Source organism: Coturnix japonica, chromosome 17, assembly GCF_001577835.2.
Source record: "Coturnix japonica isolate 7356 chromosome 17, Coturnix japonica 2.1, whole genome shotgun sequence".
Classification (NCBI taxonomy): Eukaryota; Metazoa; Chordata; class Aves; order Galliformes; family Phasianidae; genus Coturnix; species Coturnix japonica.
The window spans coordinates 4,241,262-4,256,976 of NC_029532.1; the positions used below are offsets into that span (position 1 = coordinate 4,241,262).

At 55.0% G+C, this 15,715-nt stretch overlaps 2 long non-coding RNA genes across 3 annotated transcripts in view; both read left to right on the forward strand.

Annotated features, from left to right (window-relative positions):
* The window catches only part of LOC107321910, a 38,706-nt gene extending 35,961 nt beyond the window's left edge, over positions 1-2,745 (forward strand). For both annotated transcript variants that reach the window (XR_004309132.1, XR_004309133.1), the window contains exons 6-7: positions 209-417; positions 893-2,745. This is a non-coding gene — a long non-coding RNA (uncharacterized LOC107321910). The remainder of the gene's footprint in view (positions 1-208; positions 418-892) is intronic.
* A 5,175-nt stretch (positions 2,746-7,920) lies between these two features.
* On the forward strand, positions 7,921-12,208 carry LOC107321911. The gene is made up of 2 exons (XR_001558719.2): positions 7,921-11,824; positions 11,914-12,208. It is a non-coding gene; the product is annotated as an uncharacterized LOC107321911 (long non-coding RNA).
* The last annotated feature ends 3,507 nt before the right edge of the window (positions 12,209-15,715 follow it).

Below are 15,715 nucleotides of genomic sequence, written 5' to 3' on the forward strand. Positions count from 1 at the left end.
TGGATATTAGGAAAAGCTGCTTCTCTAAGAGAGCAGTGCTGTGCAGGTACAGCTGCTCAGGAGTGATGGGGTCACTGTCCCAGAGGTGTTCCAGAGATGTGGCACTGAGGGATGTGTCGGTGGGCATGGTGGGGTGGGATGGAGTTGGACCTGGGGACCTGTGAGGGCTTTTTCCATCCTTCATGATTCTGTGACTCTTCTATCACAGACCTTCCCAGAGAGGTGTGGGATCCCCTTCCCTGTACCCAGCACACACTGTGGGATGTCTGCTCAGCCCAGCTGACCCTGGAGCACCTCTGCTATGAAGCCCCAGCCCACTTCCCATACCCCATGGGCAGCAGGGGGGGGGATCTCCCTGTCATCCTGCCCCACAGCAAAGCTGCTCCATACCAACATGAGCTGAAGGCAAGACTGATGGTGAGCTGCCACAAAGCCAAGGCGTCAGCATGCATTCTTGCCCATCAGGGTGTTTGCTTTTCCTTCCTTTTTAATGCATTTCAGTGTGGCAGGACTGGGGAGGGGGTTATTTGCATGTCCCTTCTTGCCTTTCAATAGGGTGGGTGCTGCAGCTTGTGCCTGGGGTTGGACCCCTCCTCCCAAACAGGAGCTGCTCTTGCACTGGCTTCCCTGGGCCATGTCAGAGATGGGAAACATGAGGATTTCTGGAGGACGTGGATGGGAAGGGCAGGTGGGGGACAAGGAAATTGGAGCTCAGTGAAGGGGACAGCAGGGGAAGGTGCCAGTAGCTTGGGACCAGCCAGAGCTATGGGGAAACAAAGCAAAGCTGCTTTGGGCATCATTTCCAGTGAGGGAAAAAGTCATTTTTATTATTATTTTTTCTTTTTTTATACTGCTTCCTTCTCCTTCATTCTCTCCTCTCTCATTTCTGCAGTGCTAAAACAACACTTGGAGAACTGAGAAGGGCACGGTCTGAGCCTCCCCTCAACCCCACACCTCCCAACAGCGCCGTAAAATCTGTGCTGAAAAAGGACCAGCAAAACAGCAGGTTTGCCACACGGATGCACTGACAGGGTTGGGGCACTTATGGCAGGGAAAGCCCAGAGTGACAGCCCTGAATGCACCCAACAAGGGCAGGAGTGCAAAACCCCACGGTAAATGGAAGGAGAAGGCGCTGCTTTGCTGCTGAGAGAGAATTGAGGTGGCAGGGATGAAACACAGAAGCGCTGTGCAGGGAGCGGTGCTGGGGCTGGAGGGCTGTGGGAGGGAGGTAACAGGATGGCCCCGGGTACCGCTTCCTCGTGGCACCCCTCCAGCCGTCCCCGTCACCCCCTAGTCACATCCTGCTTGCGCTGGCTCCTGCCTCATCCTGCTGCCTGCAGTTTCTCAACCCCTTTCCCTCCTGCCAGCACTTTCTGGCTGCTGGGGTTGCTGTGGGGCAGCAGGGCTGCAGGCAGCTCTTGGAACACCGGGAGATTTAGGATCGACGTGCTCCGTCCTCTCCTGTTTGACAGCAGAACTGCCATTTAAGGGAGGATTTGGAGGAGGCATCTTCCTCTTTCCGAATCCTTGCCGGCATAGCCTCCATCCCTAAGACCCTGCAGCATGGGATATCCCAGCACCTATGGGGTCCTCACCCTTCCCTGCTCTTCCCTGGGTCCCCACTTTGTCCCCAGTGCCCTTTCCTCCTCTGCACCCCCATCTCCAGAGGGGCCACATGCTGTGGGAAGGATCACATCCTGCTCTGGGACACTCAGTGCCCTGGCAGGGTGTAGTTGGAGCTGGCACTGCTTTGTGCTGGGCTGAGCTGTCCTGGCCTCCAAGTGCTTCTGCAACAGCCAGGAGATCTCAAGGGGAGTTATAGTGGAGCATGGAGATGCTGCAGTACAGCAGCAAGCTGGAGATGTGGGGAGGGGGGGACTCTGCCATGGACTTTCTGGGATAACCTTGGTCAAGGCAGCTTTCTCTCTGTGTGTTTGGTTTTTTTTTTACCCAAACACAGCGCTGCCTTTGCTCACTGTGCTGGTGCAGAGGCTGATTCCCAGCACCCCGGAGGAGGGCTGCTGGCTGCTGCCACATCACTGCACTGCAGCAGCTCTGAGCTCAGTGCTCCGTGCTCGGGGTCTCAGCCCCACTGCGGAGCTGCTGCCGTGGATATGGGACCACCGTGACCCCCATCCACGTCCTGCAGGTCCCTCTTTGCTCCATCACCCAGTGCTGAGGCCTGGGGTGAGCGGCAGGCTGCATCGCTTTGGGGTTTTGGCACACAGGGAATGCAAGTGGGTGGGGAAAGAACTTCCACCATCCCCACTGTTAGGGAGCACGGCACCCGGGGTGCTGCATTGCCCCAAACAGGAGGCAGGGAACATAGGGAGGAGATGGCTGCACCCGCCTGGGGCTCAGGGATGGGGCTGCCGGGCTCTGGCGTGGTGCATCGCTCCTTCCCCATCCCTCCATCCCACGTACAACACAACGTGGCCATGCACGGAGCCAACCAAGAGCGATGCGAGGAGGGTCGCAGCTCAGCGGGGCGGCTCTGGGTTCCCCAGCTCTTCCCTCCAGACCACGCAACGGTTAAATTCCTTTCCAGCTGAGCTGGCAAGCAGAGCCCGAGCATATTAGTCAGATCCCTGTAGGGGGTGGGGAGGAGGAAGGAGCGAGCAGCGAGGAGGGGCCGCAGCCCAGCGCCGGGCTGAGCTATTCTCCGGGGCGAGTGCGGGGAGGCAGCGCAGCAGGAGTTGCTGCTTCCCAGAAACTTGATTATTTTTAACCCAGGAAGAAAAAAAATAAAAATAAAATAAAATAAAAAATAAAAAAAGGAAGGAAGGAAAGCGGGGAGATTAAAAAAAATAAAGAAAAAAAGAGTGGGGGTAAATCTAAAGGAAATGGGAAATGTGAGGTTGGTGACAGCACAGTGCTTTGCAATGAGGAGAGAAGGGGCAGAGAGGTTCAAGCTGCCCTGGGATGGGGATGGGGCACGACATGGTGCCAACCCCAGTGGAGCTGCCCCTGTTGAACCCAGCGGAGCTGCTCTGTGGGGTGGAGGAGAAAGCAAGGTCTTGCATTGCTTAACCATGTGTAGATGGGAGTCCAGCACTGGGCAAAGTGCAGGGACATCTTGGGGGTGCTCCCACTGCATGACACTGTTGTGGTGGCTCTGAGATGCAGAGAGTGGATGCTCCAAAACCCCACAGCTGGAAATGCATTGGGGATCAGCTGCCCCACACCCAGCGCTGCACTGTGGGCACTGGCACCGCAGTGCGGATGGGACACGGTGCACAAAGTCCCCAGTGAAGGTCAAACCCTTTCTGACCCAAATCCTCCCCGTGTATTTGTATGACTGCAGAACCTGCACTTGGCTGGAAACTCAATGTCTTCCATGGCTGTAACACCAGCCCAAAGCATTACGAGCTGTGGGACCTTCCAGGAGATATCTGGCAATCCCCCACTGTGCTGCCCAGGGTGGTTCTGGGACCCCTGAGCTGCTGTTCCCAGCCTCCAAACTGAGCTCCATGGGGAACACCACACAAGGAAATGTCCTATATCCACAGACACCGTATGGAAACAGCACCATGACCCTCCCTGAGGAGGTTCTTCCATATTGGATCTCTGTGGGACTTCTGCTGTCATCAGCTCTGCTCTGCTGCCATGCCCAGATCCTGGATGGGGCTGGTGATGTCCACATGATGGCATCAAAACCATCATCTCAAGGCAGGAGAAGCCCTTAGTTTTGCAGACACAGCCAGGACAGGTGAGAAAATAGATCCTGTTCCCCAAAGGCAGAGAGGCAGAGATCACCCCTCAAACTGCAGGGAAAACAAAGCTCTTGATGAAGGCATTGCTGCTCTGTTGGCTCCATGTGGGGCTGCTGATGGTCTTTGTGCTGGTTCGGTCAATGAGGCAATGTCACCCCATTGCATCCCAGCACACTGCAGCCTCCTTGACACCAAAAGGCTCAGCAGCGTGTGCCCCATCCCTGGAGCTGCTTAAGGCCAGGCTGGATGTGGCTCTGGGCAACGTGATCTGATGGCTGGTAACCAGCCAACAGCACGGGGGTTGGAACTGGATGATCTTTGAGATCCCTTCCAACCAAACCATTGTGTGACTCAATGAAAACATGTGGCTCACTGGGTGTAAAAGTGCCTTCATCCTCACCTCTTCCTCTCCCAAACACCAGGGGCCTTTAGTGGAGAGCTCCCCTACATTGCTACACCCAAGGGCCTTGGGGATGGGCCAGGAACGGCTTCCACCCCACAGCAGCAGCAGGATGGGGCTCGCAGCATCGCCCGCCCTATTGCACACCCACAGGGCTGGGGTTTGCCGGGGGGCTGTGGTGGCAGAGGGCCCTCCAAAGAGCCCCTCATGCTGCAGGCAGCCCAGTGCACTGCTCGCAGGGTATTTTTTTCTCCCTCGCTCTTTGTTAAGCTCCCTTTCAGCTGAAATGGCAATGCCTGGGTGTTCTGAGCTGACAATAATTGCTGCAGTCTAGACACTGTCTGGTATGAGGCACGGGGAATCAAAGAGGCCCCTTCTCTCGCAGCGACTTTCACACATGCTCCCTTGCTTGGGCTCCTTCCTTCTCCCTCTCCCATGTTCCCTTGGTCTTTGCCTTCTTTTTTTTTTTTCTTTTCTTTTTTAATATATTTTTTAATTTTTTTTTATTGCTCCCCTCTATCTGCATCACACAGAGATGGAGGAGAAGCGTCAGCATCTTCCCCCACGCGCGCTCCCTCTCCGCCGTCTGTTCCATGCTCCCCCTCTCCCTCTCTCTCTCCCTTTCTCATCTGTCTCCTCTCTCTCCTTCCTCCACTCTTACCTTTATGCTATTCCCTTCCTCCCAAAGTTAGCAGAGAAGCGAGAGGGTGGGGGCTGGCTCTGCAGGAGTTTAACTCCTTCCTTACCCTCTCGAATCTTCCTGCTGAGCCCCCTCCTGGCTGTGGGAGCCCCTGCCCACCCCATCCCTGGTCCTATAGGAGGTGCCTGGTGAGGTTGTGCTGGAGTCCAATGGAGCCTTGTGCCCTGATACCATGGGCATGGAATCATCCCTTCTCGCACCATTCCTTGGCCAACAGTATGGCCAGTGGGAAGGGGTGTCCATTGGTGACCCATAGGAAGGGGCGTCCATAGGGGGCCCATGAGAAGGGGCATCCTTTGGGGGCCCATGGGATGGGGTGTCCATTGGGGGCCCATGGGATGGGGTGTCCATTGAGGGCCCATGGGATGGGGTGTCCATTGGGCGACCATGATAAGGGGTATCCAATGAGGGCCCATGGGATGGGGTGTCCACTAGGGACCCATACAAAGGAGTGTCCACTGGGGGACCATGGGAAGACCCCACATTTCAGCACTGCAGTGGTGCAGAGCTGGGGAGATGTTGCAGCTCTTCCATCACTTCTGTGCCCAACAAGCAGGCAGGCAGTGTGGGATATATGGAAGAGCACCTTGCTGCCATACCTCCATGTGGGCACACACAGCACTCAGGAGCAGCAGCTGTTCCCCAGCCTCCAGACACTGCTCAAATATTTGCTGGGGTGCAGATGTGTCCCAGCCACAGGGAACCCATCGTTGCTTATTTGGGTAGGTGGGCTGCTCCTTCCACCCGCAGCAAAGCAATGGGAGGTCTCCATGCATGCACCCCCACTGCTTTAGGTGCTGCCTCAGTCTGTGCATTGCTGGTGTTTCAGTGGGATGCCGTGTTGCAGTTCCAATCATGCCCAGGACTTATTGTGTTATAATGCTATTAACAGATCATTTCTAGCTCACTTCTGGACTTCTCTTAATCTCTGTTCCCTGCACAAAAAGTCACTATTTCACCAAAGCCCAACTGAGTGGAGCTGAGTTCTCCTATGTGTGTTTGGGTTGCTGTCAAATGCTTTCACCGGAGGGGAAACTGAGGCAAAGCACAGAGCAACCATCTGCCAGCCTGCAGGTCCCCCCCATAGGGATGCAGAGCAGCTCTGCAGCCCCACATGCATTGCCCAGCATCTCAGTGGCGGCGGTGCTGCTCGCCTACCACGGGAAAGTCACATTAGGAAAGCATTCAATGTATTTTAAACTGTCTATAATGCAATTTAGCAGCTGGAAACAAGGAGAAGAGCCAGCACCGTGAGACCTGCCAGCTCTCTGCTGTCCATGAGCAAGAGCCTGGTGGACGTGGTGTTATTCTGTCGGGCTGGGGACCTTGTTTGGGAAAAGGGCAGGGGAGGGCTGTGTCCTCAAAGCGGGCTCTGCCTTGAGCCAAGGGGTGATGGAGCTTGGGGACATTGCTGGGGCAAAGCAGTGCTGGTGGTGTGACAAAGGAGGAGAGGAGGCAGCCCCAGGGGAGGGAAACAACTGCTGGAGGTCAGCGGCAGAGCCAGGAATAAAATCCAGGTGTGCTGAGCTGGCTCTGGGTTTGTATTCCCACACGTGGGTGCATTCAACACTGCTGTCCCCAGGTGCAGTGAGAGCTTCCCAAAGCCACCGGTGCCCTCTGGAGCCCCACTGCAGGATGTGGGGCAGCAAATCTGCCCTCTCCCTTTCTCATCTAGGGGGAGAGATTTGGGGTGTCTGTTCCCTGGAGCATCCCACACAGCATGGCTGGGTCAGGGCCCCACTGGAAGGATGCTGATAAGGCAGCGAGGTTAAAAACACTGCCTTTATTTTGAAGCTTATCTCCAAATCCTAATGAAAACAGACAAAGAGGGAAGGCAGGGACATCAGAGGTGCAATGGGGCTGGGGCTGGGCGGTGCTGTGCTGTGCAGCAGAATGTGGCTGGGTTGGGAGTCCAGTTGGATCCAGCATGAGATGCAGCACAGGGGGAGTGTGAGATTGCAGTAAAGCTTTGGGGCAAACCCGAGGAGCTGGGGCACAACTCATGGGTCCCACACACAGGGGGAGGAAAGCTGGAGAGGCTGCAATCCCTTTTCCTACCCCACCAACACCCCGAAACTAAAAATCCACTCTTAATATGGGGCTCGATGAGGAAGAAAAGCCTTGAAACCAAGGAAACAAGGGAAGCAAAAGGGAAAAAAAGCCTTTGCAAGGGGCGATGAAGGAGGGAACTGGAACATTTGGTGGGCTGGGATGTCTGCTCCAGCGGAGATGTCCCATCTCAGAGTGGCATTAGCTGTATCATGGGGCAGTGATGTAGGAGAGCACTGGGGGGAAGGAGGTGGGATAGGGGAGCAGAGGGCTGTGGGGCAGCTGTGGGGCACGGAGCAGATGCATTGGGCTCATTGCAACGAAGGCTCCACCGAAGGAAATCCTCCCTTGCCAGATTTGGGACGTTCCCCTCCAATCACCTCCACGTTCCCCCCATAGGGGCAGCCCTCCATCGCCGCCGTGTGACCCACAGTAAACTACGGGGAGAGAGGGGGACAAACCCATCCGTCCCCATTCAGAGCTGCGCTGTGGGGCGCACACCCCCATCCCTCTCCTGTCCCCATCGCTCAGTGCCCGGCCCCATTCGGTGCTGGGGGGACCGTAACGTGATATTTCCCCGCTCATCCCCCGGAGGGTTTTTTCCATTACACAGAACGGAGCTGCCTGCTTTCCCTGCTCCCCCGCCTGCAACCTCTGGCACCGCTTTTCCAGCGGCACATTGTGCAAATGTAACCTTTCAGCAAAGCCACTCCTACGGCAGGAAGCCGTGGGGCCTCGGCTGCTGCCAGGAACGCAGCCGGCTCGGAGCTGGAAGGCAGCCCGTTAATCAGAGCCGGCTGACAGCAAAGCACACATCCTGGGCAACAGATTTCTGCTCCCTCTCCCTCGCTCACAAGCCTCGCCTCGCCGTGCCTGCATCGCTCCTGCTCGGCTGCTTTGCTGCCAGCCCTTCTGCCTCCCCCTCTTCTTCATCCTCCTCCTCCTCCTCTTCCTCCTCCTGGGGTGTCCAGCAGGGTTTGCTCCTTGTAGGGGCTGTGCATGGGGACGGCTGCCACAATGGGGGTCCTGCTGAGGATGGGGGGCAGGGGGGTGTTCGGTGGGGTTGTCCCCTGTGGTCTCAGCACCCACAGGACAACCTGCAGGCAGGGCTTGCACCCACACCGCAGCATTGTGCCTATCGCCATATGGCTGCACTGTGCTCAGGGTGCTGTCCTGGCTGGTGGAAACCCATTGTGGTTATGGGGTGTGGGGCTATTGCAGAACCCCCAGCCCTCCCCAAACCCTGGGGACACCCCATCCTGTGCTACAGCTTTGAGGAGGTGCCTTGCCCGCCTTCAGCCCATCATCACAACCAAACAGCAGCTTTTGTCTGCGCTCAGACAGCATGGCAGGGTTCTGCTTGGCTCACACTCAAGCTTTCTCCAGCTACATCTGCACTAGTGCCCAGGTGAAGCCCAACAAAGAGCAAAAGATGAAGCCCCACCATCACTATCCCCATGCAATGGCCTCTATATCTTTTGCGTCTGGTTTCTTCCAGGACTTGAAACATGGAAGAGCTGCATCGTAGTGTCTGTTTTTGTGGTGTTTCCAGCCCAGCTGGAAGCAGGAGGCACTAGAAAATGGAGAGATGGGGAGGGGGGGAAAGGAAAGAAAGAATCAATCTGGCAGGAGTCCATCTTCCTACTGAATCCACCGAACCCGGGATGCTCACGCCTTGCTTATCCCAACCCATCCCCTTGTGCCCAAATGGCTTTGGGGATGTTACACAAAGCACGGCCCCTCTGCTGGCGTCGAGGCCGGGTGGGTAACACCATCCTTGCATTTATTTCACCTATTTCCTCTGGTTGCGAATTGTCCGGGAGCAGATGGTGATTTTCTCAAGTGTATCCGTTATTCGAAGTCGCTCACCGAGACAGGGATGGCTCACACAAACCCGGCCCCCCTGCAAAGCCATCATTTGGTCTTTCCATCTGCCCAGCCGCTGCGTTCGCTGTGGGTTTCAGCCAGCTCTGTGGGGCAGAGCAGGACGGTGCAGCCCTACATGATCATCCCCTTAACTATGGGACACAGAGCCGTGACTGCCAGGGCAGCTTGGGGGTGGAAAGCGATCCCTGGAGCTGGGGGGACCCTCTCCTTATGAGCCCCTGAATGGGCTCCCAGGCCCATCTGCTGCCACATTCTGGCTGCGTTTTTCCATTTTCCATTCCCAGTCCTCTCCTTCTCCCCTCTGGAAAAGCAGCCATGGGGCTGGGAGCTGCCTTGTAACCGGAGCCCATCGGGACCCCCTGCGCAGCCCCACGCCAGGAATGTTGCACCAAGGGGGGCTGCCAAGGGCTGACAAAGGGGGAACTGCTTTGAAATGCAGCTTGCTCTCCCCCCCTGTGGGTTAAACAAACACCCCCCGGCTCAGGGGGTGCCTCCCCGCATCCCACAGCCTTTTGTTGACAAGCTTTTGTCTGGGGTGTAGAGAAAGGGCTGGGACCCCCCAACCTCCCCCAGGACACACATGTGGATGGGGTCTGGGATGCTGAGTGTGGGGCTGAGAGTGGCTCAGTGCCCCATCATAGGGCCTGGGTACAGCCCCTAAGCCCTGCAGCCTGCTGTCCCTTCTGTCCCTGTGTCCCAACCCCATGGCATCTCACCATTGGTGCAGCCTTTGGGTCTCTACTGCGTGCCAGTATCCAGCATCCAGCCCCCATATGGGGGGACCCAAACCCAAAGCTTGGGGGTGTGGCAGAGCCCACTGTCCCCAGAACCCCATTAAGGGACTTGTTATTTTGCATCCCCAAAGGCACTTCATGCAGTTTCCTTCCAGGGAAAATAGCTGGGGGAAAAGCCTTGGAAACCAGATCCAAACTGCCCTGACCCCCCCACGGCACGAAGGCAACAGAAGCCCCCAACTGCTGCCCACATCCCCCCATGGTGCCTTAAAGGTGGGAGATGCCCTCAGACACCACAACCAGCGGGGCCGCAATGGGAAGGTTGGGTTGGGGTTGGGCATCCAGCTGCTTTTTGGGGTGGGTGCATGGGGGGAACCCCATGGGGGCACTCAGCCCTTCTCTGTCCATGGGGCGGCCGCGGGTGTGTGCAGTGCTGGGCTGTGTCCCCGGGGAGCAGCAGCCCCGCAGCCCCGCGCCGCGCTCGTCACCCAGACAAGAGATCAATAACTAATTTCACTGCAGCAGCAGCGCGGGGTTTTTTTCCAATAATTGTGAGCTGGTGGTTGGGAATGAGGCTCTCAGCACCGCTCCACACTAACCTGCGCCCGATCAATCGCCGCACCGCTGGGGCAGCAGGAAAACTCATTTTTCTCCTTTTCTTTCCTCTCTGCCTCCTCCTCCTCTCACTGCTCCATCCCTGGGCACAGCGGTTCCGGCTCCGTCCCTTCACACAGGGGGTTGTGCTGTGTGTCCCATCCTGATGCTGTGATCCCATTTCCTATGGGACAGACCCCGTGCCAAGCATAGGGTGCAGCATCTGTCCTCATCCAGGAGCGCTGTGGGGCTGTGCCTATGGAGCTGTGCCTTTCGGTCACCAGCTGGTGCCTTTGTGTTGCCCAGATATGTTCAGTGATGCGGTAGATCTTTGGGATGCTGTGGGGTCGGTCTGATGCTGGGTGTGAGCCTCGCTGGGTTCCTCCCTTCTTCTCCATCTCTTCAGCATCTGAGATCCTGCAGTGCCTCAGTTTCCCCACTCATATCTCTAACAGCTTGGCACAGCTCTCTGATCTACCCATGGGCTCTGTGCTCCAGTCCCCATCTCATGGGACATGGTGCAGGGCTCAGTGCTGGGCTCTCATGCCAATCTTTGGAGTCCCAACCTCTCAAAGGCACTGAGGAGCAGTGCAACATGCAGCATCCCTTCCTGTGTGCTTTGTCCCAGCTTGGAGACATTCCCAATGGATGCACAGAGCCCACCCTGAGCCCCATCCCCTCCATCACCCCATCACCATGGTGAGGTATTTCCACGTCCTTCTGGTGAACCAGCTCATGTCTCCCATGGTTAATACTTGCCTTACCCCTCATGCACACATTGATTTGTATTAGCATCATGCCCTGGCCACGGTGCTCAGGAACACAGGGTGCTTGCAGGGCTCCCCCCATGAGCAGCAGTGTGCCCCAGCCATGGCTAAGGTCATCCTTCATGGCTTTCCCAGCAGCACTGGGGCCACCATCCTTCCTCTCCCATTTAATCCCATGAATTAAACACCGCCTTCACCGCGGAGTGTCGAGCGGTGCCGGCGTAATGTCCAAGTTTTATGACTTGCCTTGAAGGCACCTATTGATTGGGGCCCTCTCTGGATGATGGAGCTTTTAGTGCATCCTGGGCTGTCCGAGCAGGGCTGGATCCTCAGCCCATGGGGCTCAGTGATGCTGTGCTGTCACATCCCAGTGCCCCATCTCCATAGATCCCAGGGGGGAGGCAGCAGGCGGGGCCCTCAGTGCCCACACGGCGCCTTTAAGAAGCCCACAACCAGCTCCAGGAACACGAGCTCAAGGTCACAGTGGGAAACCTGCGGACTTGGCAGCGAGGAGAGGAGAGCGGGCGGAGGGAAGGAGGAGGGAGGAGGGAAACAGCCGGGGATAAAACCCACATTCTGGCAGGGAAGAGGGGACGGAGGGGAGCAGGGAGGTGGGGTGCAGGCGGTCCCACCCAGGGGTGCCCAACTATGGCACCTTGAGGCCATAGACCCCTGTGCCCAGATGCCCTCTGTGAGGTTTGGGGTTACCCAAGGCACTGGGAATGAGGCGGCTGCTCCTGGTCTGGGTTTGGAGATGCCCGATTTTAATTTTCATCAGCAGAATTAATCTGTGGAGCTGTTCCCCCCCTCCTTCCCTCCCCTCCCTCCCCTTCCTTTCCTCGCTGGTTTCGATGGAGAATTTGATCACTTCTCCCAGGAGCTCGGCACCATTAACATTCACTCCTGGCACACGCGAGCTGCGCTGCATCGCCAAGCGCATCGCCGGCTGTGGGATATGGGCTGTGGGCACCACGACCCCTGTGAGCTGCCCCAGCCCTTGGCCTGGCACCATCCTCACCCCCACCGAGCCAGGGAGGGGCTGCTTTATTTCTGTGCCCATCTCTTGTAGGAAAATGAAGGGTAGGACCAGGCAGTGCTGCCCTTCCCCTGCTTACAACCAGCCTTGGGCTCAGACTTGGAGGTGTCCAGAGGGTCTTGGCCTCAGGGTTTGCTCTGCAGCTGCTGGGACACGTGGGGCTGTTCAATACAGTGAAAGCCAGAAGGTGCTCCGGGGGTAGGATCCAAACCTTGCACCATTTCACATTTTAAGGGTTGCAAACTGGTCACCCTGAGCTACCCCAGAGTTGCTTAAAGTTGTGGACTTTGTGTCTTTTTTTCTTTAATAAAGGTTAATGAAGAATTAACTCCTTGTTGTTGTTGTTATTACTCCATCACTGTCACTATCACTGTTACCATTGCTATTGCTATTGCCATTGCTGCCATTCCTGCTATTGCTATAACTAGTGCTATTTCTATTGCTACTATTCCCATTCCCGTTCCCATTCCTGTTCTCATTCCTATTCCCCTTCCTATTCCTATTCCCATTCCTATTCCTATTCCCATTCCTATTCCCATTTCTATTCTCATTTCTATTCCCATTCCCATTCCCATTCCTATTCCTATTCCTATTCCTATTCCCATTTCTATTCCCATTCCCATTCCTATTCCCATTCCTATTCCTATTCCCATTTCTATTCCCATTCCTATTCCTATTCCTATTCCTATTCCTATTCCTATTCCCATTCCTATTGCCCATTCCTATTTCCCATTCCATTCCCATTCCATTCCCATTCCATTCCATTCCCATCCCATTCCCATTCCCATTCCCATCCCATTCCCATCCCATTCCCATTCCCATTCCCATTCCCATTCCCATTCCCATTCCCATTCCCATTCCTATTCTATTCCTATTCCCATTTCTATTCCCATTTCCATTCCTCTATCTCTATTCTATTCCTATTCCTATTCCTATTCCTATTCCTATTCCTATTCCCATTCCCATTCCCATTCCCATTCCCATTCCCATTCCTATTCCCATTCCTATTCCTATTCCCATTCCCATTCCCATTCCTATTCCCATTCTATTCCTATTCCCATTCCCATTCCCATTCCTCCCATTCCATTCCTATTCCCATTCCCATTCCCATTCCCATTCCTATTCCTATTCCAAACTGTTTCCCCTTGCATGACTTGCAGTTTCCTGACATCAGCACAGCCTCACCTGGGACGATGCCCTCTGGCCCCTCGTGTTGCAGCAGCAGCAGCAGCTCCATCATCATCCTCCCCATGTACAGATGAAGCCCATTTTTCTCCTTTCTGGCAATGGCCCCATGCATTGAGCACAGCCCCGCTGCTCCTCCAGGGCACGGAGGCATTCACCGAAGCAAGAAGCCGAGTGCTTTTTTAGCCTGGCTTTAACAAGTATTAATTAACAAGAGAGTAAACACTAATCCCAAAATGACACAAACTGCCTCGCTTTGAAACGAATGTTTGGGACCTGTCTGTGCTGGGATTTACAGCCACATGGGTTAATGGGTGTTAAATCATTGCAAGGAGAAGCTGAGCTGGGTGTGCTGCTCAGCCTGGCATGGGCTGCATGGGGCTGTGCTGGGCTGTGCTGGGCTGTGCCATGCCATGACCTCCTCTGCTAGGAGATATGGACCCGCTCAATGCTTGGAGCAATGGTGCCCCCACCCAGCAATGGCTTTAACCATAGAGTGCTGTAAGAACGACCAGAGAGTCACCTTTGCCTACAGCCAACCTCCAACCCATGCGGGCACAGGGGGCTGAGGGCAGAGACTCACATGTCTTGAGGGGGGTCCCTTCATCCCATATATCCAGCCCCATTTCATGAGGGCTGAGCAGGGGAGTGTTGGTGCGTGGCTGGAAGCCCCAGCTCTGGGTATCAGCCCATGGCCTCGCCGTGCTGTTCTGCTGCTCTTTGCTTCCTATCATGGAATTTTAATTTGGCGAGTTGAGTTCTTTAAACAGTGCGAACTTGCTAAGTGCTCTGCATATTTTATATTCACGAGTAACATTTATCAAACAGAAAAGTACAATTAATCAAATAAGGAGCTTTTGTAACCCGGAGCGGTTTCCCTTCACCCTCATCTCACCCTCCTCATCCCCTTCTCCCCCTGTCACCCCCACCTGGATACACATAGACACCGATATATACACACAGATATACAGGTGTGCATACACAGATAGACATATCACAGGTATTTCTTGTAGGTATAGATATATTTATGTCTGCACGTGTTCACATAGATGCGTATATCCAGGCACCTATATCTAACTACTGTATAAATACACATATATGGTGTGTCTGGTATGGTATACATCTGTGTGCGTGTATTATATGTGTAAGCATATACATATGTGTACATACATGGATACATGGTCCAGTTAAACTCTATAATAGTATATCCATAATGTTATACAATCTATAGGGAGAATGTATATCTGTGCACTGTAGTAGCTAATAAGTATCTGGTAGCTATCACCTGCCATCTAGTTTAGTATATAGCATGTAGTGTGCAACATATAGCACAGAGCACATATGTAGTGCATAATATAGTGGGTAACATACAGCTGGTGCCACCACCCGCTTGTTGGTGGCTTCCAGCAGCACAAGGAGAGCACTGACCTCATTTGTTGTGATGTCCTGAACCCACTGCAGTGTAATGCTGGAGGTGTGGGGCACAGGGCGGTGTGTATGGGGTGTATGGGGTGTATGGGGTGTATGGGGTCCCCCATGTCCCCCAGGTTGTTGGTACCTGAGTGGTGTACGCAGCATGCTGATGATCAGTGGGAACAACGCATGCAGCTCTGGTCAACTCATCTGCAAATGGTGGTGTGAAATTAATTAGAATTAATTAATCAGAAAAGGGTAATAGGGGTGATTAAGTACCTTTGGGGGGGGGGGGTGGAGGGGGGGGGAAGTCCTGAATGTTGAAGGAATGGTGATTGCCTTGAATGGGGGGGAGTGAGAGGGGAGTGCCAAGGAATAGATGGGGAGGGGCTGTAAGGCTACAGGGCTGTAGGGCTGTAGGACTATAGGGCTGGAGGGCTGGATGGCTGTAGGGCTGTAGGGCTGTAGTGCTGTAGGACTATAGGGCTGCAGGGCTGTAGGGTTGCAGGGCTGTAGGGTTGCAGGGCTGTAGGGTTGTAGTGCTGTAGGGCTGCAGGGCTGTAGGGCTGCAGGGCTATAGGGCTGTAGGACTATAGGGCTGCAAGGTGTATGGCTGTAAGGCTGTAGGACTATAGGGCTGTAGGGCTTTAGGCTGTAGGGCTGTAGTGCAGTAGGACTATAGGGTTGTAGGACTGCAGGGCTGCAGGGCCATAGTGCTGTGGGGCTGTAGGGCTTTAGGGCCGCAGGGCTGTAGTGCTGTAGGACTATAGGGCTGTAGGGCTGTAGGGCCGTAGGGCTGCAGGGCTATAGGGCTGTAGGGCTTTAGGCTGTAGTGCTGTAGGACTATAGGGCTGTAGGCTGTAGTGCTGTAGGACTATAGGGCTGTAGGCTGTAGGACTATAGGGCTGTAGTGCTGTAGTGCTGTAGGACTATAGGGCTGTAGGGCCGTAGTGCTGTAGGGTTGTGGGGCCATAGGGCTGCAGGGCTATAGGGCTGTAGGACTATAGGGCTGTAGTGCTGTATGGCTGTAGGGCTGTAGGACTATAGGGCTTTAGGCTGTAGTGCTGTAGGACTATAGGGCTGTAGTGCTGTAGTGCTGTAGGACTATAGGGCTGTAGTGCTGTAGGACTATAGGGCTGTAGTGCTGTAGGGCTGTAGGACTATAGGGCTGTAGTGCTGTAGTGCTGTAGGACTATAGGGCTGTAGGCTGTAGTGCTGTAGGACTATAGGGCTGTAG